We start from the raw sequence: 24,488 nt of genomic DNA, 5'->3' as shown, positions 1-24,488 counted from the left end.
ATTTCAGCTTTTGTTGCCATTGCTTTTGGTGTTTTAGTCATGAAGTCTTTGCCCATGCCTATGTCCTGAATGGTATTGCCTAGGTTTTCTTCTAGGGTTTTTATGGTTGTAGGTCTTATGTTTAAGTCTTTAATCCATCTTGAGTTAATTTTTGTATAAGATGTAAGGAAGGGATCCAGTTTCAGCTTTTTATACATATGGCTAGCCAGTTTTCCCAGCACCATTTATTAAATAGGGAAACCTTTCCCCATTGCTTGTTTTCGTCAGGTTTGTCAAAGATCAGATGGTTGTAGAAGTGTGGCGTTATTTCTGAGGCCTCTGTTCCATTGGTCTATGTATCTGTTTTGGTATCAGTACCATGCTGTTTTTGTTACTGTAGCCTTGTAGTATAGTTTGAAGTCAGGTAGTGTGATGCCTCCAGCTTTGTTCTTTTTGCTTAGGATTGTCTGGCTATGTGGGTTCTTTTTTGGTTCCATATGAACTTTAAAGTAGTGTTTTTCCAATTCTGTGAAGAAAGCCATTGGTAGTTTGATGGAGATGGCATTGAATCTATAAATTACTTTGGGCAGTGTGGCCATTTTCACAATACTGATTCTTCCTATCCATGAGCATGAAATATTCTTCCACTGGTTTGTGTCCTCTCTTATTTCCTTGAGCAGTGGTTTGTAGTTCTCCTTGAAGAGGTCCTTCACATCCCTTGCAAGTTGGATTCTTAGGTATTTTATTCTCTTTGTAGCAATTGTGAATGGGAGTTCACTCATGATTTGGCTCTCTGTTTGTATATTACTGGTGTATAGGAGTGATTGTGATTTTTGCACATTGATTTTGTATCCTGAGACTTTGCTGAAGTTGTTTATCAGCTTAAGGAGATTTTGGGCTGAGATGATGGGGTTTTCTAAATATACAATTATGTCATCTGTAAACAGGGACAATTTGACTTCCTCTTTTCCTAATTTAATATCCTTTATTTCTTTTTCTTGCATGATTGCCCTGGCCAGAACTTCCAACACTATGTTGAGTAGGAGTGGTGAGAGAGGGCATCCTTGTCTTGTGCTGGCTTCCAGTTTTTGCCCATTCAGTATGATATTGGCTGTGGGTTTTTCATAAACAGCTCTTATCATTTTATTTTGAGACATGTTCCATCAGTACCTAGTGTACTGAGAGTTTTTAGCACGAAGGGCTGTTGAATTTTATCAAAGGCCTTTTCTGCATCTATTGAGATAATCATGTGGTTTTTGTCACTGGTTCTGTTTATGTGATGGATTACATTTATTGATTTGCGTATGTTGAACCAGCCTTGCATCCCAGGGATGAAGCTGACTTGATCGTGGTCGATAAGCTTTTTGAAGTGCTGCTGGATTCGGTTTGAGAATCAAACTGTAACCATTTATTTAACATATTTGTTTCTTATTCACATTTGCCTCCGTTCAACACTCAGCCCAGTGCCAATGTGTGCTTACTAAATTAACCATTATTAAACCATTTGCAAGTTTTTAAAAAAGAAACAAAATACTTGTAAGAAAATAAACTATAATAGCTGAAAACACTTATTCCTTCAAAATAGCAAATAGCAAAATATTACTGATTTATACTGATTTCTGGTTATATATAACACACTACCCGGGGAATTTGGTAGGATAGTACATTCTTTAGATCCCCATCCAAAGGGTTTTTTTTTTGTGTGTACATCTATAAAAAGAATTGGAAGACATTTCTTCATTATAGTTTCTTCTATAGAATTATCTATTAATTTAGCCAAAATGAATTACTATGAGGTGTTATAGCGGAGATATTTAAAAAATGGATTCTGAAGCCAGACTGTCTGGGTTTGCATCCTGGCTCTATCCACTACTAGCTATGAGATCTGGAACAAGTACCTTAATCTCCCTATGTCTTAGTTAACTCTTCTAAAATTGTATTGATAATAATACTTCCATCAAAAGCCACAGGCTTATTGTAAAAGTTTAATGAGTTCATATATGCCAAGCACTCACAATAGTATTATAGCCTGGGGTAGCATATTATATTTATATAAAATATACAATATCACCTATATACCTTTATAGATATAAGCTTTTAAATATAGTAATTATTGTTTAAAATGCATGTGTCTGTTCTATTTATGATATAAATTGTACACATAAAAAATCTATGTACAAATTTCTAGTAACGAATCCTTTTCTTACAACAAAATTTCATTTAGGGAAATATGTGCTAAGTATATGTAAATTGGTTTCTCTAATATTTCTGAGAAATGGTATAGAATCTGGTGTGTATATGTGTATGTGTGCATGCATGCATGTGTGGGCACATGTACTTTTAAGCAGACTACTGCTGAACCTTTTTCACTTTATAATTTGAGAAGATACATATATTTTAAAAGTTTCTGGATATGCTGTGTCAAAACTACAAATTTAGCTCTGTATTTCATACTTGCTTTATCTACACTGTAATATTCAACAACACGAATTGTTGCTCCATGATGCACTGCCCTATTATTTCAGTCCACATTAATTCCTCCTTTTAGGTCTGAGAAAACTGTTTCTCTACTATAGCCAGTTGAGCAAGTGTCTTTCTTCCCCACTAGACTGCCAACTCCTTATGTTCTGATATCTTACTGATTTTAGCATAGTGTCATATCAGACATGGCTCATTGGCTCCTCGATAAATGTTTATTGAACTAAAGTAAAAATTAACTCACAAAACGATGACTCTGAGGAATGCTAATACATTAAAGATTTAATTCTGTTCATGTTACTTAAATATTTTAGAAACATTTATGACAAAGGATATTCTGAGATTTATCAGTGTCTCCAAAAATTACATTAATTAGTACATTCCATTCTAGTTATATGAATATTAATATTCAGATATAAAATCTGGCATAAGTCCTCAAAACTTCTCTTTTCAAGATATATGTGTGGATATATAAAACACAAATCTTCTAGTTAAAAGAAGTTAAAACCTTATCTTCTAGTTAAAAGAAGATGTATGTTTTAACTAGAAGATGTATATTTTATACATCTGCCCTCACATATAAACATGCTTATCTACAAGTTTCTAAGAGTAAAGTCTTCCCTTAGTAAAAAATTCATTTAGGGTATAATTTAATATTGAAAATTGGCAATATATACTTTAAAAGTAAAAGTAAATATATACCTTTAAATTATATATTTATATCTTTATCTTTATAGCACGTACATTTATTTATTTATTTATTTATTTTTAAATTATACTTTAAATTCTAGGGTACATGTGCACAACACAACGTGCAGGTTTGTTACATATGTATACATGTGCCATGTTGGTTCGCTGCACCCATTAACTCGTCATTTACATTAGGTATTTCTCCTAATGCTATCCTTCCCCCCTCCCCCCTCCCCCCACCCTACGACAGGCCCCGGTGTGTGATGTTCCCCACCCGTGTCCAAGTGTTCTCATTGTTCAATTCCCACCTATAAGTGAGAACACGCAGTGTTTGGTTTTCTGTTCTTAAAGCACATATATTTATACCTATATCTTTATAGCACATATTTAAGAGCAGTAAATCTTATGAATTTTCAGAGTAATCATATGTCAAAGTCAAATAAAAATCTTCAGAACTATAGTTACAGCCACCAAAAGTCCTATATTTCCTCATACACAACAAATTTAGATACCTAAGGAACAATTTTCTCCTATTGGATAAATTATTTTTCCTATTTTTTTACATTAGGTACTTTTTATTATATCAACATAAAACAATGACACTGACAATAGTATTATTTTATCTTGTGCCAGCATTCTGAAAGCATGACCTTGAAATTTAATAATATTATTCAAAATTAAGACCTACATGTTAAGCAGCAGAATGCTTGTGTAGTAGTAAAAAAAAAAAAAAAAAAACTTGCAAGAGATTTCACTTCAAACACTTGAAACACAAATTTAAAAAAATAGATACACAGAAACTTTAACACGGTGTTCTTTCAAACTACAAGCCAGTCAATCCAGCATTACACAACATTACTATTTTCATTTCAAAGCGTAAGTGTGGCACAAGTTATTTTACAAATATTTTTGATTTATTATAAAAGAAAACCTCATTAAATAAAAAAAATTTAATGAGTTTGGGATCCTTAAAACACTTTGTACAGTCTTCAATCTAATTTCATCCCATCTCTTTTCAGTATTTTGAATGTTACTCCAGAATGTATTTTCATTTGGTAAAATCATTTACAACTGGAAGAGCATAATTAAAAACTTTAGCCCCATGTGATGTCTTTTGTTCAAGGCAATGCCTTCAGAATTGAGCATAAGTATTCATATTTTTACTACTAATATTTGTCTTCAAAAATTTACCAAAATATGATGAAAAGTCAATGTTAGTGGGGTTAGATCCTAGTTTTTTTCTTTTGTGAATTTCTTACAGGCTTAATGAGCAGGAGCTAAGTGTAACGCGTATTGCAAGTTGGGTATAGTGTGGTAAATATACAGCACCCGAGTTTCGCTAGGTGGCGCAAAAAGAATAATGTATCTGTCTGTTTCTCCTTCTGTCTATTGGAATGTTAACAAATGGAATGACAGAGGACAAAGTACCCAATATGGGTGTTTGTAGAATTCTTATCCAAACTAGAATGTCTTTAATCTATTTTTACTAGAATATAATTCCTTTATAATAATAAAATATTTTTTAGCACAAGTAAACTTTAGCACAATGAATAGCTTTCCATTTTTTTCACTGGATATTTTGAACACTGAAACAGAAAGTGTCAGGCTTTTTTAGGGAAGACACTGTAAATAAAGAATTAGAAAAATTGACATTACCTTACTGAAACCCTACCTAAAAGCATCACCTAATGTGTAAGTGAAAATTGCTAGCAAATTACTTCTTACAGCTATAAAATAATAATATGTGAATTTTATAATTTATAACATTTTGGAAGTTCTCATATGAAGATTTTTAAACATCACAGAGTACAGCTGAAAGGGAATGGCCTCGGAATCGGGAAAATTGGATTTTAGCTCTAGCACAGCAGTGATCTAATTGTGATCTGAGCTGCTGTTTCTTAAATAGTCAACTGAGAGCTGGATTTGATTAGTTTTAACGTCTTTGGAGTTTCAAAAAATCATTCTAGACTCTCTAAGAATGAGTGACTATATTATTCTGCCAAGAGATTATTTTATTTAATATTTTTCAGAGAATAGAGTTTAAATATATATTCTGCTTTAATAGAGGTCAAAACAAAGATTAAAATTTGAATAATCTTAGCAGATATTACAACCAACATTAAGTGGAAAATATGATTAAGATCATTAATCCATCTAGCAAAAACTATGTCTAGAGATATATTTGTTCTTCTCTTTATAGATAGGATGATTTTTAGAATTGTTTTAAGATATTTGGACAGATTTTAGATCTGACTTTCAAATCATTATTATTCAATTTGGGTTTTATAAATGTAGTTCATTATCTGCAATACACTCAGAGCTTCCCAACTATTTAGCTACTAATAAGTAATAGGTGTGCTAAAATATCATCCTCTCAGCCCTCCAGGCAACCAGGCAGGGTTAGAGGTGGCTGGAGTTTGAGAGCAGTAGCCTTTGGCCAAGAGCAGCCTCACCAGTTGAACCTGGTGTGCCAACCAACTATATCCTTTTGCATGTCATGACATGAGAAAGTTGTACTGTAGCATCTCTGTATTATCTTATTTTTGTCTCTAATAACTTACTTGGGGAGACCTTTGGAAAAATAAAAATGACTCGCTTTCTCCAAAGAAACCTGGAGAATTTCAAGTTTTCAATAATTGCACAATTTTTGGCTGAAATTAATTTCACAAAACAATATAAATACTGATGACTAATAATTCAGAGTATTTTACCACAAGAAAAAATATGTATAGTTTCTGTGTTAAATAAGCTAATTTATCTAAAACCTATTTAATAGTAAGCAAGCACAGCATTACGTAATGTTATATAGTATGTTCTTGGCTCATCAATTTTAATACTGAATGAAATTGCTACTGATTTTTTAAGTGATCTTTTTTTTCTGTTTTAACATAGAGGACTAACTATAACCTGTAAGAAAAAAGGTATATAACAATTTCAAGTGTCATTAAATTAACTTATGAAGCATCACATGAACATACAATTATCTAAGTTGAATTTTTGTTGTTAGTTTGAAAATATATTTTGTAAGTAACTATAGTATATATACATACACAGACTCATTCTGTGTATGTATATATATAGTATTTCTAGATAAATGTCTTTATTTTATTCATAAGATGAAGACTACAAATGATGTCAATGCTACAAATTATGTAAAGGATATAATGCCTGATATGAGAAATATGTGATATGCAATGGCTAGTTTATATTTCATGGATAGTACTAAATTTAGAAACAGTATGTGAATGAAATTTGCTAATCTAAAATCTTCATAGAAAGTCTCAGTTCTTTCAAAGCTACGAAAGCTAACCTCAATTCAAAAGGAGTTAAATATTAAACAAACTTCTCCAGAGGAAGAGACTGCAGATAGCTTTGTCAGTGTTATCAGAAAGATTAACATTCTAGTCATAGATTTTTAGGGGAAAAAAATAGTAAGCCAAGGAGGGACAATGGCTGCCAGGAAGCAAAGGTAAAAATCGACAGATAAAATTCAGTAATAGCAATCAGTGCAAAACTCCCCATAGACTCTCTTATGTCCTGGTTACTGCCTACTGTATTAAGACTGCCTTTCTCATCACTTAATGCTTATTTTCATCACTTTGCTTAAAATATTGATAATCAATTAGGGCTACGTCTGTTTTGCCACAGAATCTGTGTCACAGTCTATCAGACTGTCAGGGCCAATTCAATCCTCATTCAAAGTTAATTTTTTCTTCATAAATCTGCCTTTGGAGGAGTCATTAGGCGCAGAACATAGCCGGAGGTGCAATCACCTATTCTCTTTCATTAGTGGCAGGCAGAGAAGGTGAGGGAGATTATTAGAACTTTGGAATGATCACAAAGCAGCGTGCTGCCTGTCAGATCCCCCCAACATTTAATTCATCTAGCCAACTCACCAGCACTCTTTGCCAACAGTTTTAAATGGACATTATTCATGAACATCTGTGACATGCTGAATATTCTGAACTGGAAATGATGAAAAAGCAATGCCCCTTTTGACTTTAAAATTAATTCTATGGTCAAAACAATTAAGTATATAACAAACATGTTTTGTGATGTTATTTTTGGTCACCTAAGATATATTTCAGAGGCAAAACAATTTACTTAAGTTATAACACAAATGTATAAGGGAAAATTAATGACTAAAAATCAACATTCTCAGTATTGAACAATTTAGAAAATCCTATTTTGCCTACATTAGGAATGACCAGAATTTTTCCCCAAAGAGGTATTTAAAATTCACAATATTTAAATATTTATTTAATGTGAAATCTTGTTAAGCAACATACCACAAAATGAAATAACTCAAAAGGATTTAATATAGGACCAATTAAATGAAAAATATTCTATTTGAAATTTTCATTGCTACCATATTTTTTTAGTGCTACACGTCTTCATTATAAGCAGTGTATTGTGGTAAAGTTAATAGAGAAACTTAGTCTAATTTTAAAAATAGGCAGAATAAATGAAAACAAAACTTTCTAAATAACTTATTTTCATTTTAAAAGCTACCACTAATTTTTTTTTTTTTTTTAAAGAAAATCTGGGTTGTTTCAAATGCTTTGTTCTTTGAGCATGCCACCTTTTATTATTTGGAATAGAAAATTTATGTTAGCTGTTAAGATGGAGATTACAGAGCTTCCTTGTTAGATCTACTTTTTTGTGGAGATTTATCTTTAAGTTATTTAAACATTTACTCGGAATACCAAGCTCATGACATCAAGATTTTAAATGCTATTATCAAAACCACAATGTTCTAGCAATGTAAAACAATTATTAAAGATTAGCTTCAGGAAATAGCTGTACCAGTATTTCCCAAACTGTTCTACACAATGAGGTGCTAAAAGGGTTTTGTGGTCAAATATATTTGGAAAATACTTAGTTGGACAAAATTAAGCTATTTCTTTACTGTACAACTCATCAGAATCTACAATATGCTAATGTGTGTTGTGACTCTCTAAAAGGGAAATAAAATATGGTGACTCTCAAACTTACTTGACTATAGAACCATTTTTTGACACCACCAAAATGGCAACAAAGAGTTTTCCTAAACTTTTTCAGGTTAACAATTCCTCTTCTGTCCACACTGGATCTGATATTTTACATAGTGCTAATTCAAAAATGTTGGTTAAGCACATACTATATATATACTGTACCAGTCACTGTGGTAGGTAATACAGTTACAAGATTGAATGAAACATGATCTCAATATGTTCATAGTGTGGTACAGAAAAGAGTTTATTTATCTGTAGTTTGTCTTCCCACTGTGAGTCCTTTGAGAATGAAGGGGGTATCTTATTCATATCTGTATTTCCCTATTGCCTAGCAACAGGTAAGCAGTAGAATTTCAAGAAATATTCGCTAAATATAAGCAGAATTTTCTTTCTCTTAGATGATTCCAATGACTTCACATTAGTCTGGACACTAGTTTCCCCTTTCTTTCCTTTTTCTAAGGTTAGTACCCACCTAAACCAATAATTTTTATTAGGTATATTATGTAATAGGTGGCCAGAGAGAAGCTAACTTGTAAAGAAAAACACAAATATAAGGCAAAACTGGCACATCAGCTCCAGTTGAATGCTAGTGGCTGCCTGGAGCTCTTCATTGACAAAGATTCTGCTGTCTTTCTGAGCTCTGGGGAAACAGTATCACAAGTTAAAGATGACTACCATCCCTGCTTTGAAAGTTTTTCCATTTTGAAAAGATAAATGATGCAAAAAAGTTTAAATAACAATAGCTACTACCACTGTCACTGCTATTGCTACTATACCTACTGCCACCACCATCACCATTACCACTACTATCACAAGTGCAAGAAACAGAAATTCCCTGGTTATTTTAAACAAAAGTGGATTAAACACCAGAAATTGGATGGATAATAAAATTGTTAGAAGGGCTGAAGATACCAGCTCTGGGCTGGGCCTCTAATAATGATGCCTAAATCAACACTGCGGAACTGGTTTGCTAGGGTGCTGCTCCCTCTACCTCTCAGGGTGGTGAGAAATCAGGAGGCTGCCATTTGAACTGAAAAGTTCAAGAATAACCTGCTACAGCTGCAAATCAAGAAGCTACTAGTGCACCTGGCTTTCAACCTGCATAAAGCTGGTGGCTAGATGTTTGGCACACTGCTAGAGAAATACCCCAGGTCTCCATAGCTGTGCTTGCTAGTAGCAACAGCTGAAGCAGCAGGAAGATAGCCTACCACACCACTTCCATTTTCAAAATTTCATGTGGAAAAAAAAACTGCATGTGAATACATCTAACTGGTGGGACCTAACTCATATCCAGAATTTTAGATACAAAGGATTATCAAACACATAGATTTTTGCTTTCTAGCCTTTGCCATACAGGAAGGCAGACGAGGTTATAATAAACATTATGTGCCAATTCACAGTTCACTAAAATCAGCATTTATTATATACCCTTTATATGTGCCAGGCATCTTTCTAAATGTTTTACATGTATTAACTGATTCAATGAATGACTTAATATGGTTCTCTATGGTTTTTCATACTCATTTTACAGTTAAGAAAACTGAGGCACAGAGGGGTTTAACAATTGCTCAGGGTCACAAAATTATTAAGTGATAGGGCCAGGATGCAGAGTCAGGTTGTTTAGCTCCAGAATGCTTCTGCTCTTCACAAGCATTCTGTTTCCTAAGAGTAGTACCCTCATCCCTTTAATAGATTAACAATGAGGATAAAATTATTTTCTATTTAGTTTTTCTTACTGTATTGAACAAACTGATATGCATTATCCCTTAAAATCTGTATAATGTTAGTGGTGTTTCAAAGAAACCAGTAAGCTAAATATGGCTAAAACAATCTGGCTGGAGGTGTATTAGACTTATCTATATGCAATACTGAGAGTAGAGGCTTGACTCCTTTCCTAGAGGGAAGGAGAACAAACAATATTGCCATTCTGGTTGGAGGCGGGGGTGGAGGTAAGACTTAAAATATAACGTTCCAAATGGGAGATGATGCTACATGCTTTTCTATCTGTGGTTTCATAGACAGAAATATAGCAGTATATCTCAAGAACCAAAAATAGTTGCTACTCTTTGATACAACAATTTCAAATAATGTAAATCAAAGAAACAAATTAAAAATGAAAAAAGTATGCATGAAGATAGTCACTGAACATTATTTTAGTAGAAAAAAGCAATAATACAAATATTCAACAATAGGCAAGTGGTTGATGTTACACTTCCTGGACAAATATTACGTAGTCATTAGAATTATGTTATCTAAAATTCTGTAACAAATTGGAAAGGTGATTCTGATAGAAAACTAGATGCAAAAAAGCAGAATAAAAATAAATTTATGAGATATAAGCATATGAATAAGAAAAACTAAGAAATACACTAAGAAATGCCAGTAAAAAATTTGTATACACTAAATTTCCATATATAATTTGGTCTCTTTCTGAACTCTCTAGTACATATTACTGATCTAATTGGTGATTTCTGCACCAATTAATAAATACATTAAAAATTTTGGTCAAGCCAAATAAATCTGATTATTATGCCTTAAAGTTTTTTTGGCTATACTTATATAATTATCCTTTTAGATAAACTTTAGGACTATTTTTATGTATTTACCTACACAAACACAAATAAAGCCACACCTACAAATAAGCAATATAATCCTGTTGGGATTTTGAATAACTGCGTTAAAGTAATGCATACATTTGGAGAAAATAGAAATCTTCACAATATTGAATGTTCCCATCTAAAAACACACCACATGTTTTCATTAATTCAAATAATTTGTATCTTTCAGTAAAGTTTGGTAGTTGCTTTCATCTAGGTAGTGACACCTCAGTGTAGCCTCTTTTCATTTTTTTTTTTTTTGGTTGGTTGGCTATCATTTATTATTTCTATGATTCCAAGTTAATAAGAGCTGCATCGTGTAGGAATAGCCTGTTCTACACAGGTAAGAAGTATCTCCAAGTTATATGTGCCCTACTGAGCCTGTCTCAGGAAAAAGTCTGATTGCAGAGGGAGTCAACCACCATCCTAAGAAAAGCAAACCAACCATGCTAAAAGTATCTCTTTTATTCACAACTTTCCTAGGGGTTAAGGACAAGTCTAATGAATCTGCTTATCAGGGAACAGAACCAACTGACTAGTCTCAACCTTTGATAAATTAGATTTTCAGAGTCCATCAAAAAACTTTAAAGCCGGCTAAGCTAACCCCCATTCCTTTTCAGCTCCCTTCTTTAAACACAATTTTTTTTAGAACTTTATCTAAACAGTTTCACTTCTCCAACACTCATTTTTTCTTCAGTTCATCCCAGTATGGCTTCTAACTTGATCACTCAACCAAAACTGCTCTTCCACGACTTCTACCTCACTACATTCATTGGATCTTTTTAATTTTTTTAAAAAAGGATATTTCAAACATACTATAAATATAAAGAATACTATAATACCATGCAAATTAATAGCTGTTAAAATTTCATCATACTTCTGTTTCATATTCTTGTTATCATCTAGTAATGTTGGACTTTTTGATTTTTGGCAATCTGGTTGATCTCAAATGGCATCTTTTTAAAATACATGCAGTTCCCGAAGAGGCTGTGTATCTCCTTAAAAACTGACCACTAGAGTTACTCTCCCCAGAATTTCTATTATCCTTAGCCCATTTTCCTTTAAGGTTTTTTTTTCTTACTGATTTGTAGGGTTTAAAAGACTATATATTCCAGATATTAATATTTTTTCAGTTATATACATTGAAACTATGTTCTCCCAGTATGTGTCATATATTTTGACCTTGTTTATTGTACCTTTCATCAAGATGTCTAATTTTATAATACTTTTAAATTGGTATTTTAAAATACTTTGTCTTGTTTAAGAAATCCTTCCCTATCCCTAGATCCCAAAACTATTCTCCTACATTTTCTTCTAAAAGTTTTAAAATTTCAACATCTAAGCCTTTTGAAATTTCTAGATGAATAATAAATTCTTTTAACACTCTCATTTAGAAAAATCCATCTTTCCCTCACTTATATGTAATAACAAGTCCTCATATATATGTGGTGCTGTTTTTGGATGTTCTATTCCTTCCTGTTGATGACACCATTTTAATTACTATAGTTTATTTTATAGAATCTTATTATCTGGTAGGATAAATCTCCACCACTCCTCTTTCTTCTCCTTCAAAGTTGTCTTGATTAAACTTGGCAATTTGCTATTCAATATGAATTTTTTTAAATTAAACTTTTATTTATTGAAAAACTGAAACTTCTCCAGACTTAGTTTACATACGTCAAATAAAATCAATTTCTGATGAAAACCAAACATATGCATCATCAAAAAAACTTCTATTCTGAGGGTAGGAATGGATAGGGATGAATAACATTTAATAACGTCTGAACCACACAGCAAAAGCTCAGTTGTTTTCAAAGTTATTTACCTATGAATTTTTCTAAGAAAAATTTACAAAATGACCTATTAACTCTGCTGTTTGTGGTTTATGATGGTAAGGTCTGTGGGCAGCCAAGGAAATTTTAAAATTCAGGACCAATAGCATGTCTAAGCATTTTTCATCCTAATGTGTTTGTACATGATGGTTTCTATTTCTTCTTTTATCCCTTGAAACATATTAACATATTTATTTTATAGTTTCATTAAGAATATTCTATTATTTCAAATTCTCTCGGTGCCAATTTTTCTGTTTATATCATTTTTTCTGTTTATATCATTTCACCTTCTCACAACCATTAATCCTGAATTTTATCCATTCTACATCTAACATATCAAATATTTTCACAGTCCACTTATCTTTACTACCTCTACCCTAGTCCATCAAAATCTTCCACTTTAATTACTGCAATGATCTTACTGGTTTTCCTAAAACTAGTTTTGTGATAACCTCATTACCACTACCATAACATTTACCATCACCATCAAATCTATTCTTCTTAGATAGATGGATCTCAAAGAACGAATTCTAATCATGCCACAACCTACAATCGTTTTTGACTTAGGATAAAAAGCAAAACCTCAAAATTAACATGGCTTATGAGGGCACGAATCACCTGTTCCTTGCCTATCTTCTTAACAGCTCCATCCAGACCATTCTCAATCATCTTACTCCTTATGAGTCAATCCATACTGATCTTCTTTGTTTTGAAAATGTACCAAGGTTCCAGTATGACTAACTTGTCTCAGCTTGCCTGGGACTTCCCTGATTTCAACACTGAAAGTCTCACATCTTGGGAAAACCCCTTCACTCCCAGGCAAAATGGACTTAAATTGTTGAACAAAAGAAAAAGAATGAATATTTAGCCTTGTCTCTTATATGCTCTCATTACTTGACCCTTTTGCTTCATTGCACATATCACAATTATTATTACGTTCTTAGTTAACAAATAACCATTTCCTGTTTGCTTTCTCCACCAGAATGTACGTTCCATGAGGGCAGGCACCCTTGACTGTCTGTCTCCTAGCATCTAACAGAGTTGTTTTCATATAGAAAGTGCTCAATAAATATTTTAAACCACCGATAAAGTTTAACTATTTTATATTTTTGTTATTTTGAATGACATTTCCATTGTACTTTATAATAATTATATATACATAAAAACCTATGAATTTGTATATTTTGTATTTTTTAAAAAATTAGGAATTTCATTTATATTGGTTTTGTACATTTAGAGAGTCATAAACTCTCATGATATAAAAAGGATCCTAGAGACCAGCTAGTTGATTTCTCTCATTTTTACAGATGAGAAAATCTGAAACCCAGACAGGTTAAGTGACTTCTTCAAAGTGACACTGCTAATTAGTGGCAGAACCGGTCCAGGAACCAAGACCTATTATCTCTCAGAATAGTAATCTTCTCACATTGCTAATCAGAGATCATAGTTCCTTAGGCTACCAAACTGTTGTAGGGTTCTGACTTAGATTCTGTTTGGCTAATTTACTGTGTTTCAAGGCAAGCCACTGTAAATCTTTTCATGAGCTTTACTACTTTCACCCAAATTTGTTTCCTTATTCATTAAGAGTGCCACACTTAACCCTCTAATTGGAGGGCAGAGTTCAGGTTTATTTTGCTTACCTATCCCCAGTACAATGCCTGGTAAATAGCAGATAACACTTGTTGAGGTAATTTGTGACTGAGTGTGTGCTACAGCTGTGAGCACACATGCCAAAATGTGACACCACACAGGTTAAGCAATGCAGGTAGTCTTCAAACTTTTTTGTATCATGAGGCTTTTGTGATCTTGCCTATGAGGAGGGTAAAAGGAGGAAGTGGGGGTGATAGAGCTGTGAGGGACAGAGGGAGGAGTGGAGGGAGGCAGAGAATGAACAAAATTATGTGCTTCAGTTAGTGAATAACTTTGACCTATTTCAAAGGACTGTTAATGCAAGAAAAGTTACAGGAAGACTCCCGTTAATATCAAGTGCTGTACTTTGAGTGTGTTGCATTAGCCTCTTGTTTTTTTTTTTTTTGCTAGATTTAAAGTGTCTATTACATGTATGCTCTATATCTCTGAGTTTTTAGAATAAAAAAGTCTATCCTGTGAGGGGATAGGTACTATAGTGTTATGTGTGCAAATCTATAAAGGTGGCATGAAAGTAGGGCACATAAACCTGTTCTACCTAAGTATGAGGCATGTACACATCCAAACAGCAAGTGTAATTGCTTCAAATCTTTAATAAAATAAAAATCATCAATCACATGATTTTAGAGTTTGAAAATAACTTCTATGAACTTTATTGTCATTAGGTTAAGTGATCTGCTTAGATTACTCAACTTGGATCAGCATTACAACTCAGGGCACTCTAAATGAACAAAAACAGAACTCATGTTTCTAGTTGCAAATAAATTGTCACCTATGACAATGACGACAATTATTTGCTTCAGTTATCTCCACAAATGGTCACTCTATTTGTGGATGCTATGACCATATCTGAGAGTTAGAGCATCAGTTTTGCCATCTGATGGAGAAAAAAAGATGCCCGAGGTCACAGCCATAAGTACCACTCAGGAAGAGGCTTGTATCTCACACTAAATTCATGAGAAATCTTTGTAAAAGATTTGTAAAAGATCTACATTTGAAGTATTTCACACATTCCTATATTTATATTGATTATACTTACACTCTAACAATTGCTAAAATTTGGCAGAAATATAATTGACATAATTTAAAATACTTGTAATAACACTCATGTGACTAAATAATGTGACTAAAGCTAATTCCATTGGGAGGTACTTATAATAAACCATATTTTGAATCCATCCAGGTAAAGGCATGTGAATGGAATTAATTACAATAAACTGGTTGGTGAGATCAGAATTTAAAAGTGAACAGAGGCATTGAATACTTTTCATGACAAAAAAGTATCACTCAATGCTTTAATCTCAATTTTTTAACCAAATGAACAGATTAATCTTGGTCACTTCTCTGGGAAGCTACTTTCCCCAAACTTCACCTTGACAGCAACACTACCAAGAATTTTCTAGCACTAAAGCGAGTAATTAGTAAGATGAAGTATAAAATGATGTGAAAAATTCTGCTCTGCTCAAGGCTGTAAAATTTTAGGACTTGTTTTACTTAAGTGTTCTTGTCCTGAGGCAGGTGCAGCAATGATTCTTGAGAAAAATTCTGGTATATCCCTTCTTAGCCTACTTTTCTGTGGAGGTAAAGGACTAGCTATCTAGGAGGGAACCTCATTAGGCTCCTCAACGTCCACAAAAGAATGTCAACTTATTACCTGTTATGTGATCTCTAAAGTTTAAAAACCCACCCCTGAATCAATCATGTAGAGTATCAATCTGCACTTCAGGCTTCTAAGAGTATATAAGACTGAAATGACTCAATGACTAAAAGAGCCTGGCTGGGAGAAAGTCCATATAAATAAGTATTATTGTAAAAACAAGTATTCTCTCTGTTTCTCCAGAAAGAACAGGTTTTAATTAGATTCAAGCAGACCCATGAGAGTGCTATCTCTTTGGAGCATATTTTCTGAACAGACTTTTCTTTATTATGTTGCTTTTAATGGTCATATCCTTGGCTTTTATTGATGGACAATAAAAGTAAGAGGTGTGTGACATATGTGATTGCATTTCTTGCAATTATGATCTTGAGGATATTATATACTATATCACATAGTGATGATAATGATCATGATGATAAAAAGATAGTAACCACAAAAGATAACATTTGTGTGTTTACCACTTTTTACTTATTAAGAAAATCATATATATGAAGCCTCATGTGATTCCCTTCCAGGAAAACCTATTCTGCAAAACTTGTAGTTCTCTTTGACAATCATCTTTGGGCTTGGATTGTCAGGAAACCCAAAAAAAGTAAAAGCAATTTAATATGCTCTTCTGATATGTGAATTTTGTTTTGTTTTTCTCCTTTCTTGACTAATTACTCTAATGTATATTTTTCCTTTTTTCTGATTTTTTAATAAGTCACGTATCACCATTTTGTTACTTTGCTATAGAATCCTTCAAATAATATATAGGATAAAATAATACATAGGAATATATATTAACAAAAAATTAAGAACAAATGACTAATAAATCTATATAAAAATTTCAATAGTAATATTCTCCCTATAGGTATGTTCCGATAATCAAATGCATTAAAGTGTTAAACATACAGCACCCTGGCATACAGTGTGCAATCAGCTAATTTAAGTTCCTCTACCCAATCATTCAGATGCACTATAAAATTTTCAAATGATCTAATCACTCATGTATTTATATCTCATCTTTTTTTCCATAGTGAAAATCGTTTTTCAGAAAATTGTAATGGCTTTTCCCACTTTACTATATTGCCTCCTTAGAGAAATCTCAGTGTGATTTTTTTCCACAGAGGTTGGAAACTTCTGATTTCTATGTAAAAGCTACAGGAGAGAAAAGGAAGAAAAAAGGAAAACAATTTGCATATGAAGCAGAGATTTCTCTAACATAAATAAAATGCGGTCAGAAAAGCAGATTGATGATAGCATTAAGGTAGCTTTAGGAGTTGGAAGAGGATTATACCTATGTTGATATTATATGTAAAAGTTTTGATAAACTAGAGGTCTCAGATATCTATTCCAACTGCACTGGTAATAATGGCATAAAGTTCCGTGTTGAGAATTCTGAAGTTACATCTACTCAGCAGGAAAAAGTACACTGTTCAACTAGTGATATGTTATAGATGCAGCCTACCTAAAAGAGTGGGGACCAATGCTTCCTATTTACCATCCTGCTCTATATAAAATAAGACAATAGTAACAATGATGATAATATTCAGCTGCAGTTATTATAGTCAGTGAAAATTACAAGAAATATATATGAATTCAAAGAGAAGTGATGCAATTCTTCTGTTTTATTAATATGTATTATCATTCACCTTAAAAATAATCTTCTGATATGTTCTAAAGTGTTATTCCCATGCAGAAAATACTAATTGGCTTTAAAAGTAAGATCTGAGAATTACTTCCAACAATATTTACTTCCTTAAAACTGTTACTATGAAGAAAAAAGAGCAGTACAATATTATCAGTTATCTTTGCTTTGGAATATACCAACCCAAACTTATGCTTAAAACAACCACAATTATTAAGTTTGCTTATAAATTTGCATTTGGGCAGAGGCTGGCCAGGGAAGCTTGCCTCTGTGCCATCTAGCATCAACTGGGGCAACACAAAGGCTGAGGCTGACTTGAAGGCTGGGGACTAGATTCCTCTGAAGCCTTGCTCATTGATGTGCCGGATGGTTGCTGTTGGCTGTCAGTTAGGGATTCAGTGGAGCTGTCAGCTAAAACACTTATACGTGGTTTCTCCATGAGGCTGTTTGGCTTCCTCATAGCATAGAGGCTAGATTCTAGGAGCAAGTGGACCAAGAGACAAGAAGTGGAAGCTGCCAGTTTCTTAAGGCCTGGACCTAGAAACTGGTACAGATCATTTTACTGTATTCTAATGGTCAAGTAGTCACAAAACCAGATTCAAAGGAAGGGGACACAGATCCAGTTCTCAGTGGTAGAAGTGTCAAAGAATTTTGGGGAGATATTTTCAAACTGACACAAATTGAAATTACCAAAAATGATCGAGAAAGGCACAAAGAAAGATAGCAAAAGAGAAAGACCAAAAAAAGGACTCTAAAAAGTAAATAAAGGAAATCGATTTATATAAAATATCAATATGGTGGTAATTCAAGATATAAAATGACAAAGAAAGCATTACATTTGAGAGTACAAATAAGATAGGTATCAAGTATGTGTTATACCCTCTGATCTTCAGAATAAAATATGTAGCCACATATTCTGAACACTTAGAATACAACACAAAAAAAGATAAGTCTAGATATTATCACAGCTGAAATTCCATGAAACTTTAAAATAAAGGGCTAATAAAATAAAGCAAAAACAACCTAGGAATAATCAACGCAAATCTGTTCAAATTACATATCTTAACGGAAAATACTGCTATTAATAAGTACCTCCGTGAGCCAATTATAACAATAATTTATTTTAATATAACATAAAATATTAGTCTTGCCAGGCTCATCATCTTATCCCAGAAGGAAACATGTAAAATTATTATATCTGTCTGAAATTAACAACCAATAGTTTTTGTTCTATAGTAAATTCTCATTCAATTGACTCACATAGCACTATTAATTAACAAGAATTATTTAAAAACTGAAAGTCAATATTTACTGAATTATTCTATATTATTCTAGGTGCTTACCATATATTGACTTACTTAATGTTCAATATTAATACCCTGCTTTTACCACTGAGGAAACTGAAGCACAGAGAACTTGAGTAATTAAGTCACTCAGTAGTAAATAATGGAGCCAAAGCTAATCCAGGCAGTCTGACTCCAGAGCCCTAAACAAAACCTATTACATTCTGTAAAAGGCAAACAGTAACAGTACAAATGACTGGAAAAGTATTCTTCACATTCTATAAAAAACAATAGTTTTCAAATGCAAAGTAGAATCTTTAAAGCTGGATCATTTCCTCACCAAAAAAAAAAAAAAGGCTATATAACTGAATGAAACAAAATTAATGCTTGATAATTTCTCAAACCCCATCCTTCTGGATACAAGTAGATCATACAGGTATAAATCAAAAGAAAAGGGAGAAAGTTGTATTTCCTGCTTTCCTATCTCACACCACTTTCAAGCAAAAATGATGAGAAACATTCACCACTTGCCCTGGCACATACACAGGAACTATGGAGGATATTTTTAACTAACAATGAAATCATGAAGGACACCCAAAAGATTGTGGGAATTTTAGAAGATCCATTTGTAGTCCTCGAAGCGTTAAACCTGAACAAACTCTCATTTAATTTCATCTAATAAAGATCAAAGTTAATAACACTTACAGAAGGGATTTGCTTACAAGAAAATGACAAACACTTAAAATCTATAACTTTTTTTGTTGAAAACAATCAAATTCAAGAAAGCCTAAATTTAAAAGATTGTTTTTTTTTTCTTGAAAATCAGAAAGAAATCAAATGTAAGAATTAATTGCAAGAGTGTTTCTATGTAATTAACCTTCCAGGTTAATAATGGATAATTACCAAACTTTTTTTTTTTTCCTAAGAAACACAGTCTTGTCACCCAGGTTGGAATGCAGTGGCATGATCATAGCTCATTGCAATATCCAGCTCCTGGGCTTACGTGATCATCTCGCCTAAGCCTCCTGAATAGCTGGGAATACAGGCGCGTGCCACTAGGCCTGGCTTTAAAAAAATAATAATTTAATTCTAAGTTCTGGAATACAGGTGCAGGATGTGCAGGTTTGTTACATAGGTAACAGTGGGTTTGCTGCACCTATCAACCCATAACCTAGGTATAAAGCCCCACATGCATTAGTTGTTTATCCTGAGGTTCTCCCTTCTCCCTGCCCCGTGACAGGCCCCAGTGTGTGTTGTTCCCCTCCCTGTGTCTGTGTGTTCTCATTGTTCAGCTCTCACTTATTAGTGAGAACATATGGTGTTTGGTTTTCTGTTCCTGTGTTAGTCTGCTGAGGATAATGGCTTCCAGCTCCATCCATGTCCCTGTAAAGGGCATGATCTCATTCGTTTTTATGACTGCATAGTATTCCATGATGTATATGTACTGCATTTTCTTTATCCAGTCTATCATTGATGGGCATTTGAGTTGATTCCATGTCTTTGCTATAGTGAATAGTGCTGCAATGAACATAAATGTGCATGTATCTTTATAACAGAATGATTTATATTCCTTTGGGTATGTACCTAGTAATTTATATTCCTTTGGGTATATACCCAGTGTATACCCAGTAATTCCTTTGGGTATAATCCCAGTAATGGAATTGCTGGGTCAAATGTTATTTCTGGATCTAGGTCTTGGAGGAAATCTCCACACTGACTTCCACAATGGTTGAACTAATTTACATTCCCACCAACAGTATAAAAGTGTTCCTATTTCTTCACAACCTCACCCGCACCTGTTGTTTCTTGACATTTTAATAACTGCCATTCTGACTGGCATGAGATGGTATCTCACTGTGGTTTTGATTTGCATTTCTCTAACGATCAGTGATGTTGAGGTTTTCTTCATGTTTCTTGGCCACATAAATGTCTTCTTTTGAGAAGTGTCTGTTCATGTCCTTTGCCCACTTTTTAATGTTTTTTTTTTTCTTGTAATTTTGTTTATGTTCCTTGTAGATTCTGGATATTAGAGTTTTGTCAGATGGATAGATTGCCAAAATTTTCTCCCATTCTATAGGTTGTCTGCTGACTCTGATGATAGTTTCTTTTGCTGTGCAGAAGCTCTTTAGTTTCATTAGATCCCATTTGTCAATTTTTGCTTTTGTTGCAATTGCTTTTGACATTTTCATAATAAAATCTTTGCCCATGCCTATGTCTTGAATGGTATTGCCTAGATTCTCTTCTAGGGTTTTTATAATTAGGGGTTTTACATTTAAGTCTTCAATCCATCTTGAGTTAATTTTTGTATAAGGTGTAAGGAAGGGGTTCGGTTTCAATTTTCTGCACATGGCTAGCCAGTTTTTCCAGCACCATTATTGAATAAGAAGTCCTTTCCCCATTGCTTGTTTTTTGTCAGGTGTGTTGAAGATCAGATGGTTGCAGATGTGGTCTTATTTCTGAGATCTCTATACTGTTCCATTGGTCTATGTGTCTGTATTTGTACCAGTACCAAGCTGTTTTGGCTGCTGCAGCCTTGTAGTATAGTTTGAACTCAGGCAGCGTGATTCCTACAGCTTTGTTCTTTTTGCTTAGGATAGTCTTGGCAGTGCAGGCTCTTTTTTGGTTCCACATGAATTTTAAAGTAGTTTTTTTCTAATTCTGTGAGGAATGTCAATGGTAGTTTAATGGGAATACCATTGAATCTATAAATTACTTAGGGCAGTATGGCCATTTTCACAATATTGCTTTTTCCTATCCCTGAGCATGGTATAGAGCAAACAAACCCCAAAGCTAGGAGGAGACAAGAAATAAACAACATCAGAGGAAAATTTTTTAAAGTTTTTGTAGAGATGGGGTTTTCCTTTGTTGTCCAGACTGGTCTTGAACTCCTGGCTTCAAGCAATCCTCCTGCCTCTGCCTCTCCATGACAGGGTTAAAAGCATGAGCCACTGCCCTCAGGCTGATTACTAAATTTTTATCTTAACCCTTTAAGAAGATGATTTATGGTAGTGAAGTACTTACCATGTATTGACTTACTTAATGTTAATGAGAGAGGTGAATGACCCTCTATGCTCATTAACATTAACATAAACCATAACATAAACAAATATAAAAGAACACTTAATATATATAGAAAATATATAGGTCTAACACAGTCTGATGGAAGATAATGATTCCCAAAAGAAGGTGACACTTGAAGTGAGTCTTAAAGCATAGGCAAAATTTAGCCAAGAAAAGGAATCAAACTCTTCTCTTAATCATTTAAACCATTTTTATGATTGTAGTGGAGTCCATCACAGTTACACCAAACAATACCAAGAATTATCAGATAAGAATCAAATACATTCAAATCACATATATCATGGCTCTTATTCTTCTTTCTCTGTTTTTCTCCTTCTCTCTCATTTCTTTTCACCAAACATCTAAAGTATTTTATGAGCTACTACTCTTAAGCACTGAAGATAGAAAAATAAAAAAAGAAAAAAACAAATCCCGTTCTAATGTCTTTAGGTGAATTGGAAATGAAGTATTTTTTCTTATAAACATGAAAGAGATTTTCTTTAGGTATCATCTTTATCTTTAGGATAAAAATGGCAGATAACGAAGATGTCAATGGCTTACAACTGAAAGCAGAAAGAACACTGATAATTCTCTGTATCTTAAATATATATCCTGAAACTCTGGTGAATGAGAAAAAGGTAAGTAGGTTGGGAAGAGCTATGTTCAGTTATTCATAAATATTTATTAATTGTAATTAAATGACTCATATTCTGGAAATACCAATAGTTCCTTCAAGTCAATAAGAAAAAACAAACAAACAAACAAACAAACAGTAAAATGGCCTAAGCACTCAAGTAGATACTTCATAAAATAAAAAATCCAAATGGCTAATAAACATGAAAAGCTGGTAAACCATTTTGGTAACTGGAGATATATAAATTAAAATGCTGCCAGGTGTGGTGTTGTGTGCCTGTAATCCCAGTGTCTCTGGAGGCTGAGGTGGGAGGACTGCTTGAGCTCAGCAGTTCAAGGCTGCAATGAACTATGATGGCACCACTGCACTCCAGCCTGGGTAACATTGTGAGACTTTGTCTTGGGAAAAAAAAAGAGAAAGTAAAATGATTTAAATTTGGCTAACATAAAAAAGTCTAGAAATATTAAGTATTGGTGAGAAAGCAGAGCAATGGGAACTCTTACATGCTATTGAAAAAAATTAATTCGTATATCCACTTTGGAAAAATTTGACATTGACTAGTAAATTTAAAATTATACATACTCTACAACACAGCAATCCCACTTTTAGGTATAGAGTATACAGAAGATCAATCTGTGCCAGGACATAGACATTTTCAAGAATGTTCAAAGCAGCCTTACTCATATTAGCATCAAACTGACAACAACTCCAAAGCCCATCAACAGCAGAGAGGTTAAAAAAAGTTTGTAATACGTTCATAAAATGAAATATTATACAGCACAAAATGAACATGCTGCAGCTACATGTACATAGATGAATCTTAAGAACAACACTTAGAAAAAGAACACCCAAAGAATACATATTGTGTGATTCCCATTCTAAACAGGCAAAACTTAACTGTAGTACTTAACGAATCACAGTGAAACTACAAAGAAAAGCAAGAAAGCACTCAGCATAATAAAAGAGAAGGTGATAGTTCTAACAGGAACTGTCAGAAGGTGGGGGCTTCTGAGGTGCTGGCAAAGTTGTTTGTTGATCTGGATGGTGTAACACCAAGTACTGATTTACAATAATTGCTTTATAATATTATATAATCTATTATAATATTGCTTTATAATAATTTGGTGAACTATATATTTACCTATTTTATGAGTTACAGTTCATACTACAAAGCATCAGAAAAAAATCCTAAGGGCAATTATAAATGCTGAATAGCTGAAATTACAAAAGAGTTGAAAAATTTTTACAAAGATAGATGATAGAGATACCTAGATAGCTAGATACTTTTTGAGCACCTTCTATATGCTAGGAACTATGCTAGGTGTTGAAGACATGGTATAGAAAAGAGATATGGTCTGACCATAAAAGTCTTATTTTTTTTTTTACCATAAAAGTCTTGAGAAACATCAATCATGAAAATCATTTTAAATCAAAAAGTTTGTTGATTACTATGAAAGTTAAGTTTGTGATGCTTTGAGAGAAGCTGTTATAATCTAGTGTTAGGTGTCAGGCATGTTTCACTGAGATATAAAGTTTAAGCTGAAACTTTAATAATAAGCCTAAATTAATCTGGGAGAGAGGGAAGAGGTAAGTATTTCAGGCAGATGGAAAAACAGGTACAAACCAAGGAACTAAAAAAGCAAGCCAATGGGTTAGAATGGTCCAGGATGAGACTGGAGAAGTAGATATGAGCAAACCATGGAAGCTTATAGCTATATTAAGAATTCTAGTAGGTAACAACAAATTGCTGAATGAATAAACAAATGAACAAAGAAAATTGCTCGCTTTTTAAAAAAATAGTAACTCTATTACAATTCTGTTAAGAATCCACTTCACTGTGATTTTGTTTAAATATATGAGATTGACTGTAAAACTTTCCTATATCCTTTCACAAATGTTTCCTAGAATTGTGTTCTAAATGCTATCACTTATATCAAATGACAATTGAACAGATAAATCATTCTCTTTTACTAAAATAAAAGAATCCTGAAATTGTATCCTATGGGC

General features: G+C 33.2%; 1 protein-coding gene across 1 annotated transcript in view; it reads right to left on the bottom strand.

The window, feature by feature from the left end:
• LOC105488555 (arginine and serine rich coiled-coil 1) overlaps window positions 1–24,488 on the bottom strand; it is a 417,805-nt gene that overhangs the window by 96,472 nt on the left and 296,845 nt on the right. The window lies entirely within an intron of this gene.

The sequence above is a fragment of the Macaca nemestrina genome, chromosome 2, assembly GCF_043159975.1.
Source record: "Macaca nemestrina isolate mMacNem1 chromosome 2, mMacNem.hap1, whole genome shotgun sequence".
In the NCBI taxonomy this organism is placed as follows: Eukaryota; Metazoa; Chordata; class Mammalia; order Primates; family Cercopithecidae; genus Macaca; species Macaca nemestrina.
Note: the sequence above shows the minus strand (reverse complement) of the source record. Positions and strands in the feature narration are given on the sequence as shown.